We start from the raw sequence: 18,294 nt of genomic DNA, 5'->3' as shown, positions 1-18,294 counted from the left end.
TATGAATAATAGGATAACTAGGAACAAGAAATATAATAAAATATAAAAAACTTATACTTTTTACCATTATTAATGCTTCCATTACGTTTATTTCCTATTTATGTTATACCCTCGGTCATGATTAGTACCAGCTTTGATAGTTTTTCAGATTTAAGTAACTTTTTGTGCCTTTGCACCAATCTTTACAACCTGTGTGATAACTCATTCTTCTGATAGTTCATGGTCATTTTACTATCAAATCCTGCAGGATTGATATACCCGTAAATAAAATTATTTGATTTCAAGGTTTATTACATTATATACATGCTAAGTATTTTATTTTGAACAGAGGGTGTGGTATTGATATAGAACACTGATAATATGATTGAAAACAGAGTTACACTGTTGAGTTATCATTACGTTGAAATGTCAAAGAAAATGCATTAAGCCAGTTAAATGAAAATTAATAAAATGCATGCAATCATTATAGCCTAAGATTTTTTATATAAATTAATAAAGTATCATGAAAATATATGATTATAGGCTGTCAGAGGTTTTTCCTCTGAGCAGAAGGTAATTTCTAATATTATATATCAAAATTGATTCATATATGAAATATAATTTTCACGGTTAAATATATTATTCATAAAATATACATTTAAACAATTTATTGTCATCGTTTTTAAACTATAGGAAAACTTATATTGCTGTTAATTTTATTGTAAATCACACGATTATTAGTGTCACTTGTATGCAGGATTCACTTTAGTAGTCTCAATTGGTTAGTTCGAATTCAAAGATCCACACTAGACCTCTATTCCTTTGTAACGCCTATATGCAACATGGTCTTAATCTAAGCATCCTGACCACGTCCTTTGACCTTTGTTGACTTGTCCTAATTCAGAGGTCTACGCTAGGCCTCTTGTTCAATTCCATACCTCACCATTGTTTGAGGGCCCATGCTGGTATAAGGCCAGCGTAACATGCATCAACTACAGTAACATATTTCCGGTTGATAGGTCACCTAATCTTCGTAATACTGACCCTGATAATGACTCTCTCTCTCTCTCTCTCTCTCTCTCTCTCTCTCTCTCTCTCTCTCTCAGCACGTGTTTCGTTTAAATCAACTACAGTAACTTATACTTCCAGTTGATGTGTCACTTAACCATCTTGATATTGAACCTGATAATGCTCTCTCTCTCTCTCTCTCTCTCTCTCTCTCTCTCTCAGCACACGTTTCGTATAAATCAACTACAGTAACTTATACTTCCAGTTGATATGTCACCTAATCTTCGTAATACTGACCCTGATAATGACTCTCTCTCTCTCTCTCTCTCTCTCTCTCTCTCTCTCTCTCAGCACGTGTTTCGTATAAATCAACTACAGTAACCTATACTTCCAGTTGATGTATCACTTAACCATCTTGATATTGAACCTGATAATGACACTCTCTCTCTCTCTCTCTCTCTCTCTCTCTCTCTCTCTCTCTCTCAGAACATATATCGTATTGAATATTGTCGTGTCATTCGTGTGTTCAAACGGTTAGTCGATTGTTAGTCATCTCAGAGTGAATTATTTCTCTAAGTTTTTAGATACAACTTTTGTGTGGAATTTTGAAAGTTTTGCATTCTCTTACAGTACACTCTGCTTATACAATATTTATTAAGTTGAAGGTTGAATTTATCCATTTCTCGAAAATGCCCAAGTCTAAGCTTTTTTTTTTTTTTTAATGAATACGGAATGGAAATACTTGGAAGTATTGGGTAAACTTCTTCAAGATGGTGTTTATATATACAGTATATATATATATATATATATATATATATATATATATGTGTGTGTGTGTGTGTGTGTGTGTGTGCACGCTTGCACGTCTTTATACTGTATATGTATGCATGTATGTATGTAATATGTAATACTATATATAATGCAATTTGCAATTGCAGGTTGATTGCTAATTAAATAACTATATAACTGAATGTGGAATGAATAATACATAGCAACTAAAAATTTCCATTTCTCATTTCGCTGTCTCTGTTTTGGTTACAGATGTGTCAACAATGCAGGTCTCGGTGTTGCACGCTCGTGGACAGATAACATCGTCGTTGCCTTCTCTCTCCTGCTGCAGGGTGTTCCTCATATGCTGACAAATTGAATTTGCATGTGAAAGATACCTTGATGACCCTTATGAAAAATAAGCTATTGATCCGACTAGAAGATAAAAGTGCTTGGAATCAACTGCAATGAATTGCATCGCTGTCTTCATTTCGTCATTGCTTTAATTGCAATTGATTGGCAATTTCATATTATATGCGTCAGATCTCCAAATGACAAGAAGAATAAGCGGGGTTAAGAGCAAATAAACCCTGTTTCCGAAGTTATCGAAAATTATATAATTACCTTATTTACTCTTGTATACTGTGCTGTCTACTTTTAGCTAGGAACAATGAAATTTGTAAAGTCATGTTGAATTTTTTCAAATTATGTTAGGCTGTTATTTTCATGCCATAAGAAGAAATAGTTGATAAAATCATTCAAGTTTACATGGACTAGAAATCTCAGCTCTTCATTTCGTCATTGCTTTAATTGCAATTGATTGGCAATTTCATATTCTGTGTATCAGATCTCCAAATAGCAACAAGAATAAGCGGGGTTAAGAACAGATAAACTCTGTTTCCGAAGTTATTGAAAATTATATAATTGCCTTATTTACTCATTTACACTGTGTAATCTACTTTTTGTTGGGAACTATGGCATTTATGAGGTCATGTTAGATTGTTATTTTATTGCATAAGAAGAAATAGTTGATAAAATCATTGAAGTTTACATGCACTGAAAATCTCAGCCCTCATTTGCAGCAATACTGTTTTTAATCATGGCTATTCAATCAATTTGACTTTGATAATTTTATCTATTTTATGTATTCCGTGAATTTTCTGACTTTTTTTGTTGATGATAATTATTGTAATTGAGTTTGTTTAAAACGATGTCATGAATAAGCTTCAATGAACAAAAATAAAAAAGTAAAATCAGTATTGTAACAATACATGGTAATAACACAGGGGTTTTTTAGGTCTTATCAAAATATTCAAGGGCACTTTTTATCTATGAGCCCTGTGTTTGTATCCTTACATAGATATAGTAGGTATGCACAGATAAGTTATCTTCCTTTTCCATCAAAAAAAGTGAAAACCATTGTCAGGACTTTACTTAGCTTGAAGTGCCCATTGGATAATCGAATCTTTAAACAGAAAATTTGTCTCATTTTACTACGAAAAAAGTAAATGCCACTAATATTCCATATGATAACAGTTTATATAATTGAAGAGAATTGTGTAATAAACATGAGGCAGATACCATCAACATTAAAAAAAAAATAATTGCCGACTACTCCTGTTTGCTGATATCCTTGCGTCAAAGTGGCAAGAAAACGATTCTTATATTATTTTCAATGTTTTTGATGAACTTTTGTTATTTTTGTAGAACCGGACAATATCAGCATAGTGCATTCTTAGTAATAACATTGCGTTTCTGTAAGAACTATTGCCTCTGAATTCTAAGAACAGAAAGGTTCCTAACAGGTGAGCTGTCTCAACGAGTTTAAGGTAGTTTCTTTGACGGGAAATAGGAAACGATCTTTTGTGATTTTGTTAATATTTTCATGTTGTTTAAGATTTTTTTTTGAGGGTCACCGATACGACTACAGTATATGCTGGATATGGAACCCAATAATGCATCCTTATGTCTTGTCAACGCATTTTATGGGTACACATATATGAAATTATGAACGATACTTAAACATGGATACACCAAGTGTAAATTAGGTTGTTAGTTGAAATGTTATTGTTAACATTGCACTGTATAGCAAAATGTCCTATTTATAATTCAAATGTAATCTAAGATTTGTCTAACTTGAATCTGCATTATTATAAGTACGTAAGAGTATTTTACATTTCTTGTGATGCTAACCTACATTTGAACCAAAATTTCAATTAATGTTCATCAGTTTTTGGGGTTTTTTCGTACAGATTATACATCTAATAACATATCTTTTTTTTTTATTAATGTCAATATACAAACCTGATACATTAATTCCCAATAGCTCTATTGATTCCTTTAATACAATTTCTTATTCTTGGCATGATTTCATTTGGGTACAGGCTCCTGTTTTACAGGTAGTCTGCTAAAGAAAGTCCGGTACTTTTAAAAGATTAGCATTGCATTCATATTTGTCAGTTTCCTATTTATACCAACAAATGTCTGAAAAAAAAAAAAACTAATGATAAAGACGTTTCAATCCTCTGCCTCATATCCAATGTACTTTAATATCAATTCATTTTGTTATTTATATCAACCATTGTCTGTGTAGTTATGCAATCAGAGAATGCTGTGCTGTATTTTGTTAGCATGTAATGTGAAGAATTACGTAATTCATTATCTGAGGTACTTTTGTTATTAAAATTATCATTAAGATTATTGAAATTATAATTATTATTATTAAAATGATTAAGATTATTGATATTAGTATTGTTAAAATTATTAAAATTATTAATATTATTGTTAAAATTGTTATTAAGTTGATCATAAAAAGTACCTTTGATTTAAAAAAAAAATGACCCGAATTGTCATAGACTATAGAAGGATCCTCAGGAAAGTCATTTTGTTGCTGTTTTTATATAAGTTAATAACTTACATACAATTTCACCTAATTTCCATTCCTCGTCATTTCCTTCGTTGTGTGGTTGCTACAGAATAGTGATTATTGATCTAGGGGTGTACTTTATCCAGTATTTTGTAATTCAATTGAATCATGTACAAATGACATGTATAATCATACTAAGGTTAATTTGTGGTATGATTAATTTGTGTGAGTAATATTAACAGTATGCAATCAGTGATTTAGGGAACACATTTTACGCTTGTTGAAGTTCTCGTTGATACTAACATGACATGTATACTTTAAACAAAGCAACATGAAAATCACAATGTGAAATGGTTTCAACATTAGTGTTGAAATTTCAGCAAAATGATAGCTAGATTATGTTAATGCTAATTTATAATTGCGGCAGAATCTCAGCATAAAATAACAAAGTTATTATGCATCATATACCAAAGATTAAAGTTGATATATGATAATTATTTTAATCTAACTTCCTAAATCATTAAATTTGACCAGTTTCAAAGATCAAATGATTTTTGAGGCTCCCGAAAAGTTACGGTCTTAATTGCTCGTTAGATGAAATTGTCTTTCTTTCCCTCATCCATATTTGTCTTTGATCACATTTCATTATACTTTTCTCAGATAATAATTAACTTGCATGTTGCACTGTAATTTTCTTGCAATGGTTTATAAACCAATTACTGTCAGTGATAGGGATCCTTTAGAGAATCTAAATTGGACAAACATTGTTATTCACTCCAACCAATGGGAGAATGCATTTCAAGACCTTTCAGCCAATGACAGAAGCTTATACATTTTTTCTAATTGTTACTGTCCTTGGTGTTGAGTGGAAGCTTCTGATTGGCCAAGGGACTTTTCTTCGCACGGTGCAGCGGAAGGAGCTGTTCAGTGACTGTTTAGACGTCGCTACGAACAGCAAGATCTCTTCTTCATTCCCTGTAACAGTTAGAGGTAAGCTCCACTTGATCGTTGGTTATGGTGTTTTCGTGCAGTCCAGTCAGTTTTCAAAGCTTCGTGTACTTTTAAATTTTCCTTCTTGTTCGTTAGTTATATTTTCCTGCAGTTTGGTCATATTTAGAGCTTCGTGTACATTCCAGTTCCTTTTTTCTCAAAGCTTCGTGTACCAAGCAGTTTTTTTTATGGTGATCAATTATGAAATTTTCCCGCCCAATTTCAAACTTATTTATTCTCGAGGTATTGTTTGAAAGACAATTTTTTTTATGAAATTGCCGAAGTATATAGTGGCCATAGTCCGTGTTTGTGGTAAGGATCGAAATTGCCTTTCATATTTTGCATACATAATAAAATCTCGTGGCCGGAATTGCTATTCTACCTTTGTGGTCATGGGCGAGGCCATTTTCTGTAATTTTCTCCTAAGTGCTTCTATTGTGTGGATTTGTCAATAAACGATCAATATGCGGTGTGAAATGCAGAATGCCTTGGAATGCATATGGTAAAGTGACTTTGAAGATTCTGTTGAGTAGGATTCCCTGCTGTATAAGACCAGAAAAGCAGCCCTTAAATTAAAGCAATTCAGCCTTTTAAATTTCGACCACTTGCAAATATTTTAAGAATACCCGAGGCTTAGTGAATTATATTCCTAAGATTTGATTATGAATATTTTGGTGTCAAGAGGACCGTATAATAGAAAATAAAACTAGGTATAACTTTGGTATAGATTGTATTGCCATGGTATTCTCTGAATGGGATGAAATTTAAAGACGTGGGAATCTTCTAGCGTCGTGTCGTTGATACAGATGTTTAGAGGCAATATGTCGGTAGCGTTGAAAGATGAAATAACTATATTACAAATTTGTTGCCTGACTTATCCAAGTCGGTGAATTTTCTCGAAGCAAATTTCAACTAGCTCTGTTCTTCGTACATCCTTTGTGACTTAAACTTGACTTTACGGATTTTTTTTACCGAATTTTGAGGGTAGCGCGTACATTAAATCAGGAATTAGACTCAATTCTTATTAAATGCAATGCCAAAAGGACTATAGAGCCGGGACTTCGTAAAAAGTAGTTTCATTAGCGTGCAACCAAAATTAATTTACTCCAAATGTCATAGGATCATGGATTTCGCTGTGCTTTGGGAAAGCTTTAGTGGTAAAGATATAAGGATTCAAACGTCAATATATTTTATTCGAGTGATAATTATTAATATAATTTTATAAAAGCAAATTTTATTTCCCTAAAGTCGCTGTTGTCGGTTAGATATTACTACTTGCTAAGCTACACCCTAGTTGGAACAGCCGGATGCTATAAACCCAGGGGCCCCAACAGGGAAATTAGCCCAGTGAGGAAAGTAAACGAAAAATCTATGAACAGTAACATGAAAATATTTTATATAAACTTAGCAAAAAGAGAAAAAGATAAAGGTGTGCCCGAGTATACCCTCAACCAAGAGATATCTGCATTTATAATAGTAACTTAATTAGTTTGTGAAATACCAGTAATTATTTTCTCACGTAGAATGGCACATATCTTGATTTAATTGTAGTATGCTTTTGTTGTAAATATTTAATGGACAGATGTCCTTAGATTTTAATTACTATATCTCGGCAGCATATTTATGTACAGTTTTTGTATACCTTCGACTTTATCATAATTTGACAGTTAAATGGCATTGCCCCTTAAATACTGTCAAATGTATTTTTAACGTATGATTGTATAAATTTTAGAATTGTAAAGTCTACGTTTAGCAACTTAAAACAAAAATTGGCCATTTTAGACTAACACGTCATTATTTTTTTTACCCCGTACCACTTGTCAGATGTCTGGGCAAGAATCGTCGTACTTCATCAGACTGATGGATAGCATCTTTTACATTTACCGTACTTTTCTTATAGAAATAGATAATCTTGTTAATATCATTGATACGTGGTACAGGGTATCTCTAATTTATTAGAAAGTTTGATATTCTAGGCAGTCTTCGAAGCTTCACAATTAAATGCTGTTGGTATCAGGACATGTTCTGCTAAATTCAACTTCCCACAACCGTTATCGTACTTTGACTAGTTTACGGAATATTCTTCATTTATTCTTGTAAAGCCAATTTTGGGTTATCCGTTAACAGTGGGTTATTGCACTACAGTTTAACTTCCTGTATCAAAAATTTAAAACTCGGTGCATAGCAAATTACTGGTACGTTTTGACTTTCACGTTTTGACTTTCCCATAGGGTACGTTTTGACTTTCCCATAGGGTACGTTTTGACTTGCCCATAGGGTACGTTTTGACTTGCCCATAGGGTTCGTTTTGACTTTCCCATTGTGACTTTCCCATAGGGTACATTTTGACTTTCTCATTGGGTACGTTTTGACTTTCCCATTGGGTACGTTTTGACTTTCCCATTGGGTACGTTTTGACTTTCTCATATGGTACGTTTTGACTTTCCCATAGGGTACGTTTTGACTTTCTCATTGGGTACTTTTTGACTTTCCCGTTTTGACTTTCCCGTAGGGTACGTTTTGACTTTCTCATTAGGTACGTTTTGACTTTCCCATTGTGACTTTCCCAAAGGGTACGTTTTGACTTTCCCAAAGGGTACGTTTTGACTTTCCTATTGGGTACGTTTTGACTTTCCTATTGGGTACGTTTTGACTTTCCCATATGGTACGTTTTGACTTTCCCATAGGTACGTTTTGACTTTCCTATTGTGACTTTCCCATAGGGTACGTTTTGACTTTCTCATAGGGTACGTTTTGACTTTCTCATTGTGACTTTCCCATTGGGTACGTTTTGACTTTCCCATAGAGTAGGCCTACGTTTTGACTTTTGCCATTGGGTACGTTTTGACTCTCCCATTGGGTACGTTTTGACTCTCCCATTGGGTACGTTTTGACTTTCCCATAGGGTACGTTTTGACTTTCCCATTGTGACTTTCCCATTGGGTACGTTTCGACTTTCCCATTGAGTACGTTTTGACTTTCTCATTGTGACTTTCCCATTGGGTACTTTTTGACTTTCCCATTGGGTACGTTTAGACTTTCCCATTGGGTACGTTTAGACTTTCCCATTGGGTACGTTTTGACTTTCTCATTGTGACTTTCCCATTGGGTACTTTTTGACTTTCCCATTGAGTACGTTTTGACTTTCCCATAGGGTAGGTTTTGACTCTCATTGGGTACGTTTTGACTTTCCCATAGGGTTCGTTTTGACTCTCATTGGGTACGTTTTGACTTTCCCATAGGGTTCGTTTTGACTTTCCCATAGGGTACGTTTTGACTTTCCCATTGGGTATGTTTTGACTTTCTCATTGGGTACGTTTTGACTTTCCCATTGGGTACGTTTTGACTTTCCCATTGTGACTTTCCCATTGTGACTTTCCCATAGGGTACGTTTTGACTTTCTCATTGGGTACGTTTTGACTTTCCCATTGTGACTTTCCCTTTTGGTACGTTTTGACTTTCCCATTGGGTACGCTTTGACTTTCCCATTGTGACTTTCCCATAGGGTACGTTTTGACTGTCCCATAGGGTACGTTTTGACTTTCTCATTGTGACTTTCCCATTGGGTACGTTTTGACTTTCCCATAGAGTAGGCCTACGTTTTGACTTTTGCCATTGGGTACGTTTTGACTTTCCCATTGGGTACGTTTTGACTCTCCCATTGGGTACGTTTTGACTTTCCCATAGGGTACGTTTTGACTTTCCCATTGTGACTTTCCCATTGGGTACGTTTCGACTTTCCCATTGAGTACGTTTTGACTTTCTCATTGTGACTTTCCCATTGGGTACGTTTTGACTTTCCCATTGGGTACGTTTAGACTTTCCCATTGGGTACGTTTTGACTTTCTCATTGTGACTTTCCCATTGGGTACTTTTTGACTTTCCCATAGAGTACGTTTTGACTTTCCCATAGGGTAGGTTTTGACTCTCATTGGGTACATTTTTACTTTCCCATTGTGACTTTCCCATAGGGTACGTTTTGACTTTCCCATTGAGTACGTTTTGACTTTCTCATTGTGACTTTCCCATTGGGTACTTTTTGACTTTCCCATAGAGTACGTTTTGACTTTCCCATAGTGTACGTTTTGACTTTCCCATAGGGTAGGTTTTGACTCTCATTGGGTACGTTTTGACTTTCCCATAGGGTTCGTTTTGACTTTCCCATAGGGTACGTTTTGACTTTCCCATAGGGTACGTTTTGACTTTCCCATTGGGTATGTTTTGACTTTCTCATTGGGTACGTTTTGACTTTCCCATTGGGTACGTTTTGACTTTCCCATTGGGTACGTTTTGACTTTCCCATAGGGTATGTTTTGACTTTCCCATCGTGACTTTCCCATTGGGTACATTTTGACTTTCCCATAGGGTACGTTTTGACTTTCTCATTGGGTACGTTTTGACTTTCCCATTGTGACTTTCCCTTTGGGTACGTTTTGACCTTCCCATTGGGTACGCTTTGACTTTCCCATTGTGACTTTCCCATAGGGTACGTTTTGACTGTCGACTTTCTCATTGTGACTTTCCCATTGGGTACGTTTTGACATTCCCATACGGTACGTTTTGACTTAACCATTGTGACTTTCCCATAGGGTACGTTTTGATTTTCCCATTGGGTAAGTTTTGATTTTCCTATTGGGTACGTTTTGACCTTCTCATTGGGTACGTTTTGACTTTCTCATTGGGTACGTTGTGACTTTCCCATTGGGTACGTTTTGACTTTCCCATAGGGTACGTTTTGACTTTCCGTTGTGAGTTTCCCATTGGGTACGTTTTGACTTTCCCATAGGGTACGTTTTGACTTTCCCATAGGGTACGTTTTGACTTTCCCATAGGGTACGTTTTGACTTTCCCATAGGGTACGTTTTGACTTTCCCGTTGGGTACGTTTTGACTCTCATTGGGTGCGTTTTGACTTTCTCATTGGGTGCGTTTTGACTGCCCTATTGGGTACTGTTTTGGGTACGTTTTGACTTTCTCATTGGGTACGTTTTGACTTTTTCCCATTGTGACTTTCCCATAGGGTACGTTTTGACTTTCCCATAGGGTAGCCTACGTTTTGACTTTCTCACTGGGTAACTTTTGACTTTCCCATTGTGACTTTCCCATTGGGTACGTTTTGACTTTCTCATTGGGTACGTTTTGACTTTCCCATTGGGTACGTTTTGACTTTCCCATTGTGACTTTCCCATAGGGTACGTTTTGACTTTCCCGTAGGGTACGTTTTGACTTTCCCATTGAGTACGTTTTGACTTTTGACTGGGTACGTTTTGACCAAATTTTTGGGGAACGTTTTGACTTGGGTACGTTTTGACTTGCACCCAACTTGACCTACCGCATTTCGTTAAATCTAGTTTTGATAATGGAAGCCAATAGACATTTTTATTTTCCTAACCAAATTCAGTGGTGCAGAATTGCCTGAGACTAAACTTCAGGGTACTTAAATTTCAAAATGTTGCTATTGGAAGCCTTAATTTTTACAAACTTATAGGTTTAAATGGTTAAATAAATGTCTCGCATTACGTAGAAAACTAAAATAGATTGCTATCAGGTTGGTTTTTTTACGCCATTGTACTAGAATAGTCTGTCACGGAGATTTTTTTGCTAGCAAGTTTTATTTTGAGCGTCGGGTTCTTATATTTTAAGGTTAGGTATAGCCTTTTAAATTTGGAACTGCTTAAGCTTTGCCATACTTGAAGTTTGAAACAACGAATAGTTCAAACGATACTCAGTGCTTCGAATGGAGAATGGAACTTTTAATTATTTAATTATCACTGTGGCCATGGCAACCATGCAACTAACACCACATTGAATGTGTGGTCAACATTGTTAAATGAGCATTATTAAATTCCCACAGAATAAGGAAGCGCAGAAACGTGGGAAAGTCTCCTGTACGTTTAAGCGTGAGATGAATAGATTTCCCTTGAAATGGCATTCAAAATTTGTTTGGGTGATCTTAAAATTTTATCTTAAATGTGTTGCTTTCTGTGAACATAAAATACTTGGTAACTTAGTATTTAGATTATGTATTCAGGTTATAAATTTTCTCCATTAATTCCATAAAATGCTTTCCACTCTAACAATTTTCATAATGAAATCTTAGTTCTCATTATTGCTTTAACTGATTTTGCGTCTCGGGGTTATTAACCTTTTTACCCCCAAAAGAACGTACTGGTACATTTCACAAAACTCATCCCTTTAACCCCATGGACGTACCAGTACGTCCTTGCAAAACACTGCTATTCACATTTTTTTTTTTATATTTTTGATATTTTTTTGAGAAACGTCAGGCATTTTCCAAGAGAACGAGATCAACAGGCCCTCTCTATGACGAAAACTAAGGCTGTTAGAGCAATTTAAAAAAAAAATACACTGCAAAATGTGCTTGAAAAAAAATAACCCGTGGGGTTAAGGGTTGGAAAATTCCAAATAGCCTGGGGGTAAAAGGGTTAACTAGTTTAAAAATTATCAGTAATTATTCTCTGAACTTGTCTAAGCTAGCAATGCGTAATTTAAGTTAGTCCTTTAGTTAACCCAATGGACATTCTGGGTCATTATAAAGCTAGTTTTTTTTGTACATCAGGGATACAGTACACAATTATCGGCCATCATTCATTTATCTTACTAATAGAAATCGCTTTAAATGTAGTGCTGTTAAGTTTTATTAACTTTGAAATACTGAAGTTATATGCCGTTCCAATAGAATAATCAAAGCTGTTTTTAAACCTGTTAGTTATCCTGAAGCTTGTAATTCTCAACAGCGTTATTAATTACAAAGTACGAGTACTCTATCTTTTAGGTACACTTGGTTTGTGAAAGGATTTGGTTTTATATAGTGATTATTTTTTAAATTTAATAAATCTTAGTCCTGAGGTAGTATGGCCTTACCGGAAACTTAGACATGTCAGATTTTACACTGTAAAAGGATTTGGGTATATTTAGTCATTTTTTAAAATTTATTATATCTTAGTCCTGAGGTAGTATGGCCTTATTGACAACTTAGTAAATCAAATTTTTTCATATGTCAAACAATTAATGTACTATTTTTTTTCTTTCAGATGCAGTGTTTTGATCATGAAGTTGGTCTACCAGTGTCGAAAAGTTCCAAGGAGGGCAATGGCCCATTGAAGAATCCTATTCTCTGCAAAGGACAACCATCTAGCAGTCATCCATATAACTGAGGTTTAAGGATGAAACAATGGAGTTAGTGTACTTTTCTTATTCAAAGATGGAAAGTCCCTCTAGGAATTTTGACAAATCTTTTACATTGGCAGTTTGAAATAGCAAGGGGCGTCTTATAGGAAATGTAGGTAATGAATTATCTTTGGCAATAGCAATTTGAAGGGTAATTACCATTTAGTGCACATTAATTTTCAAATATTTTATATTTAGGCTTTACTGTTAATGTGGCAGTTTAATCGAACTTGAGTAGAATTGCATAAATTTGTTAAACAAAGTCATAGCTAAAATCATGGAAAATTGTTCAGTAAATTATTAGGGAAGTACTTTAATTTCACTTTATTTAGGTATGGTATTGATTTAAATTTTTACTTGGTAGATGAAATTTGTCTTGCATCTACAAGTGTTCTCAACGAAAACTACCCTCCCATGTAAATGTAATATTGGAAAAATCCTTATTAATAAAGTTTCTAAGTCTTGAAGGGTGAAGAAATCCTGTAAAATTTGTTAAATGTTATCCATACATCCTGCATGAATTATTAATTACATTAAAAAAAGCTGTGGCTAGTTTGTGTTGAATGGAAGTTTCTGCTTGATATGAAGGTTACTTCCTTCGTATTCAATGTTTGGTTGAAGGTGAAGTGATGTCTTACAGATAATAAGTAGAAATATAGTATATAAAGTGTAGGATTATGGGGTCAAACTTAACTTTGAAAATAAGTGAGGGGGACTAATCTTTATCTTTTTCTGCTTATGGTGGGTAATTTTTTTGTATTAAATCTTGAAAATGGATAAAAAAGTGGATAGTTATAGATTAATACTTTGACTAGACTTTAAACCTTGATAAAACAATACATTATACATAGGGTTGCTCAACTTTAGTAGCTCAATGGCCCTTTTGATAGCTACTTTTGTATTGGCAAGAAATTTGGAAGGGTTAAAGTTCTGACCAGGCGTTGTTTCTAACAATTTAACTAGTTTGGGCAAAAATGAGAGTATTAAAAGTCAAACTTTTAAAGCTATTCAAATCTCTAGCGTTATTGCTGTAATCCAATGGCTTTACTAGTAATTTTGGAATTTTGTTTACTGCTTGTCAATCAGGAACTTCCCCATTAGCTTTTTATTCTAGTCTTAGACTATTGCTTATCTGGGTAGAAATAAGCCATGAGCAAAATCTTAAATTTGGTAGTCAATTGTAAACATTAAATGTACTTAAATTTTATCTAAAAAAAAAAAAGGGGGGGGGGGGCATAAAGCTGTTTTGTAGACGTTATTGGACCATTAAATGACTTAAATTTTGAATTTGATTTCATGGAAGAATTCGTCAAACTTTTTAATTCATTTGGTAGTTAATTGTAAACATTAAATGTACTTAGAACTATTTAAAAACGCATAAAGCTGTTTTCTAGAAGTTGCTGGACCATTAAATGACTTAAATTTTTCATTTAATTTCATGGAAGAATTCGTCAAACTTTTTAATAAAGTATTGTGGGAATTTCTTTTATGGGTATAAACTAAATGGCTTGGATTAGGTTATTAGCTCAATAGTATTCTTAAAGTTATTTGGGTTCTGATATAATATTTTATCTTTGCTCAAGCATTAGCTCTGTTGGTATTGACTTAGGTTGTTATACTGTTTTCTTTGATAGAGCCTTAGCTATGTTAACTTTTTTAATTGTATCCATTCTCTAAAAAGCTAATGATGCTTGTTTAGTTTTGAATTTGCGAAGATTATTTAAAAAAAGAAAATTAATCTTTAAGTAACTTTATGGGTCTTTTGATACACAAGGTACAATAGTAACCAAATCACATGATTTATACAGGATAAATTAACTCCGCAATTTGCTATTAATGGAAAACAGTACTAAGCAAACTGCTTTTTATCTTTAGCTCTAATAGTTTATTTCCATATGTAATTATAAACTATTATTCTTATTAAAATAAAGCATTAACGATCGATAATTGTTGTGAATGTTTACCCAAACTTCAAAAGGGGTTATTTAGGTAGTAGCCATGCAATGTTGCCTTATAAAATTTTTCATGTTGAGAATATAGATTTGTTAACAGACAGAATAACTTAATATACACCACTAGTCCCTTAGGACGAGGCAAGACAATGTAATTAAAATAAGGATGTTTGATGTGTAAATAGTTTGAGTTTTGTAACTCATACATTTAATTGAACTGTTAATGGATAACTATATTTTGGAATAAATACTTAAAATTTGAAAGCTTGTTTATTTAAATCCAAAGTTTTATATGCTATTTGAGAACACTTTGAGATGCGGGTGTCATTTACTAGATATTTTTTTAAAATGACATGGCACAGCCTGCTTATTAAACCAAGACTTAATCTAGTGTTTCTACTTATAATGGAATTACTAGCTTTTTAACAAATCTTAAGCAAGACTAACTTAATTTTGTCCCGTGGCTTTTGTTTGCAATAGTATGGGATAAATCTATTAATTCATATTAGTTTAATTTAGTCCATATATATATAGCTGTTAGCATCACTTAGTGAACTAACGCAATCTTCTGTGCCCCATCAAAGTTTGTTAGCAATGACAATCTAAAAAAAAATTACTTAAATCTAGTCACAGCTGTTAGATTTCAGTGCAATTTCCTTTCAAGTTAGTCTAATTTAGGTCAATAAAACTGACATAACGCTTTCGGATTTGGTGTTTTTAGAATTTAATAATGTTAGTGCACAACTTCATGAAAGTTGGTGTAGGTTTTCAGCTAATAACTAAATAAAATGTTAGAAGGTAGATTTCCAAGTAGGATTTCATGTAGCACATTTTTAATTTCATTGAAAAAATTTGACTAATCTATAACATATCAGTGAAAAATTTAACACTACTAAAGTTGGCATTGTAAGTGTTACAATCAAACATAGATTTTCAAAGTAGCTTTATTTGGAGATTTCATTTAGGTAGAAGCATGAAAATGCATTAGATGATTATAAGACTTTCCATTTTTGAATAAGATGATTAGGCTAATTCCAAGACTCATTGGCACAAATTTTCTGATATATTCCTAACAGAGTTAAATGCTGGGACCATTTTATCTTGCTCATCTTGAATCGGGAAAATGTTTGAATTCGCCTAGACCTGAAGGGTTAAAAAAAGTATCAAGCAACAGCAGATAGGCCAGGAGGCCAAGAAGAGGTGCTAAGCACCATTGGGATCGCTAAGGACTTGAGTAGCAATGGAGTGCTAAGGACTTGAGTAGCAATGGAGTGCTAAGGACTTGAGTAGCAATGGAGTGCTAAGGACTTGAGTAGCAATGGAGTGCTAAGAAAGGTACCAAACAGCAGTAGAGGAGCAGCCAAGTCAGGCCGCAATAAGAAAGGAGGCACACCTTAGAAAGAGCAGAGAGAATTGAGGCCGCAGTGGAGAGCAGAGAGAGCAGAGAGAATTGAGGCCGCAGCCGAGAGCAGAGAGAATTGAGGCCGCAGCCGAGAGCAGAGAGAATTGAGGCCGCAGCCGAGAGCAGAGAGAATTGAGGCCGCAGCCGAGAGCAGAGAGAATTGAGGCCGCAGCCGAGAGCAGAGAGAATTGAGGCCGCAGCCGAGAGCAGAGAGAATTGAGGCCGCAGCCGAGAGCAGAGAGAATTGAGGCCGCAGCCGAGAGCAGAGAGAATTGAGGCCGCAGCCGAGAGCAGAGAGAATTGAGGCCGCAGCCGAGAGCAGAGAGAATTGAGGCCGCAGCCGAGAGCAGAGAGAATTGCGGCCGCAGCCGAGAGCATTGAAGCCGCAGGCAATAGAAAAAATGAGAGATATAACTAGTACAGTATATATATTTATAACTGCCTTTTTCTTTGTAATTTGCTTACATCCCCAACTTGTTAATAAAAGCTTTGACTATCATCTTTAACATTTTTATTCATTCCAACCTGTACAGTGTTTTTCTTTTTCTTAATGTCACCTTGGTAGTCACCCTGGTAGTATTAGTATGGGTGTTAAAGTTGATATAATGATGAAGTTTACATGTGGACAATTCAGTTACAAAGAATAATCTACTCCCTAAAGAATAAGAGATGAAGAGGAGAGCTTTATAGGTAAATATCTTATGGATTAGTAGTTGGGTAAATTGAGTTTTAATGAAATGAATAATTTTTTGGAAGGGGAGGTATTTGCTATGAAGGTGGATGAACAAATTATTTATGAATTATATTTACCTGTATAGCCTTCTCATAAATAAGGGTGTAGATAATTATTTTTATGTATTGTCTTATCACCATGTCAACTAAATATCATTGAATCAAGACAAATACATAGAAATAATTGTCCCCTTATTATGAGAAGGCTATATAGGTAAATATATTTTATAGATAATTTGCCAATCCACCTTCATAGCAACTACCTCCCCTTCCAAAAAATTATTCATTTCATTAAAACTCAATTTACCCAACTACTAATCCATAAGATATTTACCTGTAAAGCTCTCCTCTTCATCTCTTATTCTTTAGGGAGTAGATTATTCTTTGTAACTGACTTGTCCACATGTCAACTTCATCATTATATCAACTTTAAACACCCATACTTGCAGAATAGCAGTTATCCTAAACAATAGCCACTATTGCAGAGCAGTCAGCCGATGCAGCTTGTCAGTTTCATTGTTATTCTCTCTGATTCTACACGGCATACCTGAAAGAATATTCAGTTAGTATATTACAAGTCAAAACATAAGTCTCAAAAGAGTATAGTTAAAAAAAATCATGAATCTAGTAGAATATATGAATCACTGGTAAAAATGTGAATCTAGTAAAAATATAAATGTAGTAAAGAATACCATGAATCTAGTAACGAAAAATAGGAATGTAGTAAAAATCATCATAAGAATCTTCAAAAATTTAATGAATCTAGGTACAAAAAAAAAATATGACTACAGTAAATATCCTGAATCTTGTACAAAATATCTCATGAATCAGATAAATTATTTAACTATACAAACCAGAGTCCTTCAATTGAAGTATGCTTAAAATGAAGCAGGGTAGCCTTGAAATTTTATTAAAGTAATGGTAGTTACTGATGGATGGTAAAGAAGCCTTGCCCACCCTTCAGGCATTGATCCCCCACTTTCACCTTCAGCCCAAGACTTAGAGGGATTAAGCTTCGAGTGGGAACTAAAATTTAAGTAATAGTAAGGAAAACTACAAATTACAGTATTTTGAAATTCTTTCTATTGTCCATACATGAAGACAACCACTTTTCCTATGAATCCCTATAACTAAACTAGCTAGTTTACTATCCTGGGAGATGTCCAAGCACACTGTTCCTGTACAGAAGCTAAAGTAATGACTCCTGTAAACCTTCTATTAACCATGTCATGAAGATGTGGTGGGTGTTAGACCAGGCTAAGCCATTACCAGTAACTGCTATACTGTCAAGGAAATCCTATATCAGTGTGGAGACTATGTTGTCAGAATTTATGGTAATCATGAAAATGGGTTGCATACATTTGGCCATCATCCCCTTTGTCTGGGAGGATAGGGAAAAATTCAAAA

At 34.4% G+C, this 18,294-nt stretch overlaps 2 long non-coding RNA genes across 7 annotated transcripts in view; one reads left to right on the top strand and one right to left on the bottom strand.

The window, feature by feature from the left end:
- LOC137617314 (uncharacterized) overlaps positions 1–16,307 on the top strand; it is a 24,295-nt gene extending 7,988 nt beyond the window's left edge. For 2 of the 3 annotated variants that reach the window (XR_011039611.1, XR_011039612.1), the window contains exons 2-3: positions 2,029–5,611; positions 12,666–15,017. This is a non-coding gene — a long non-coding RNA (uncharacterized lncRNA). Of the gene's footprint in view, positions 1–2,028; positions 5,612–12,665; positions 16,172–16,208 lie in introns of those variants that run through there. The other variant, XR_011039613.1, reaches the window with a different exon arrangement.
- Positions 13,061–18,294, bottom strand: part of LOC137617313 (uncharacterized) — a 113,286-nt gene continuing 108,052 nt past the window's right edge. For all 4 annotated transcript variants that reach the window (XR_011039608.1, XR_011039607.1, XR_011039610.1 and 1 more), the window contains one exon: positions 13,061–17,434. This is a non-coding gene — a long non-coding RNA (uncharacterized lncRNA). The remainder of the gene's footprint in view (positions 17,435–18,294) is intronic.

Source organism: Palaemon carinicauda, chromosome 23, assembly GCF_036898095.1.
Source record: "Palaemon carinicauda isolate YSFRI2023 chromosome 23, ASM3689809v2, whole genome shotgun sequence".
Lineage (NCBI taxonomy): Eukaryota > Metazoa > Arthropoda > Malacostraca > Decapoda > Palaemonidae > Palaemon > Palaemon carinicauda.
The sequence above is the reverse complement of the archived record's forward strand: the minus strand, read 5'-3'. Positions and strand labels throughout refer to the sequence as shown.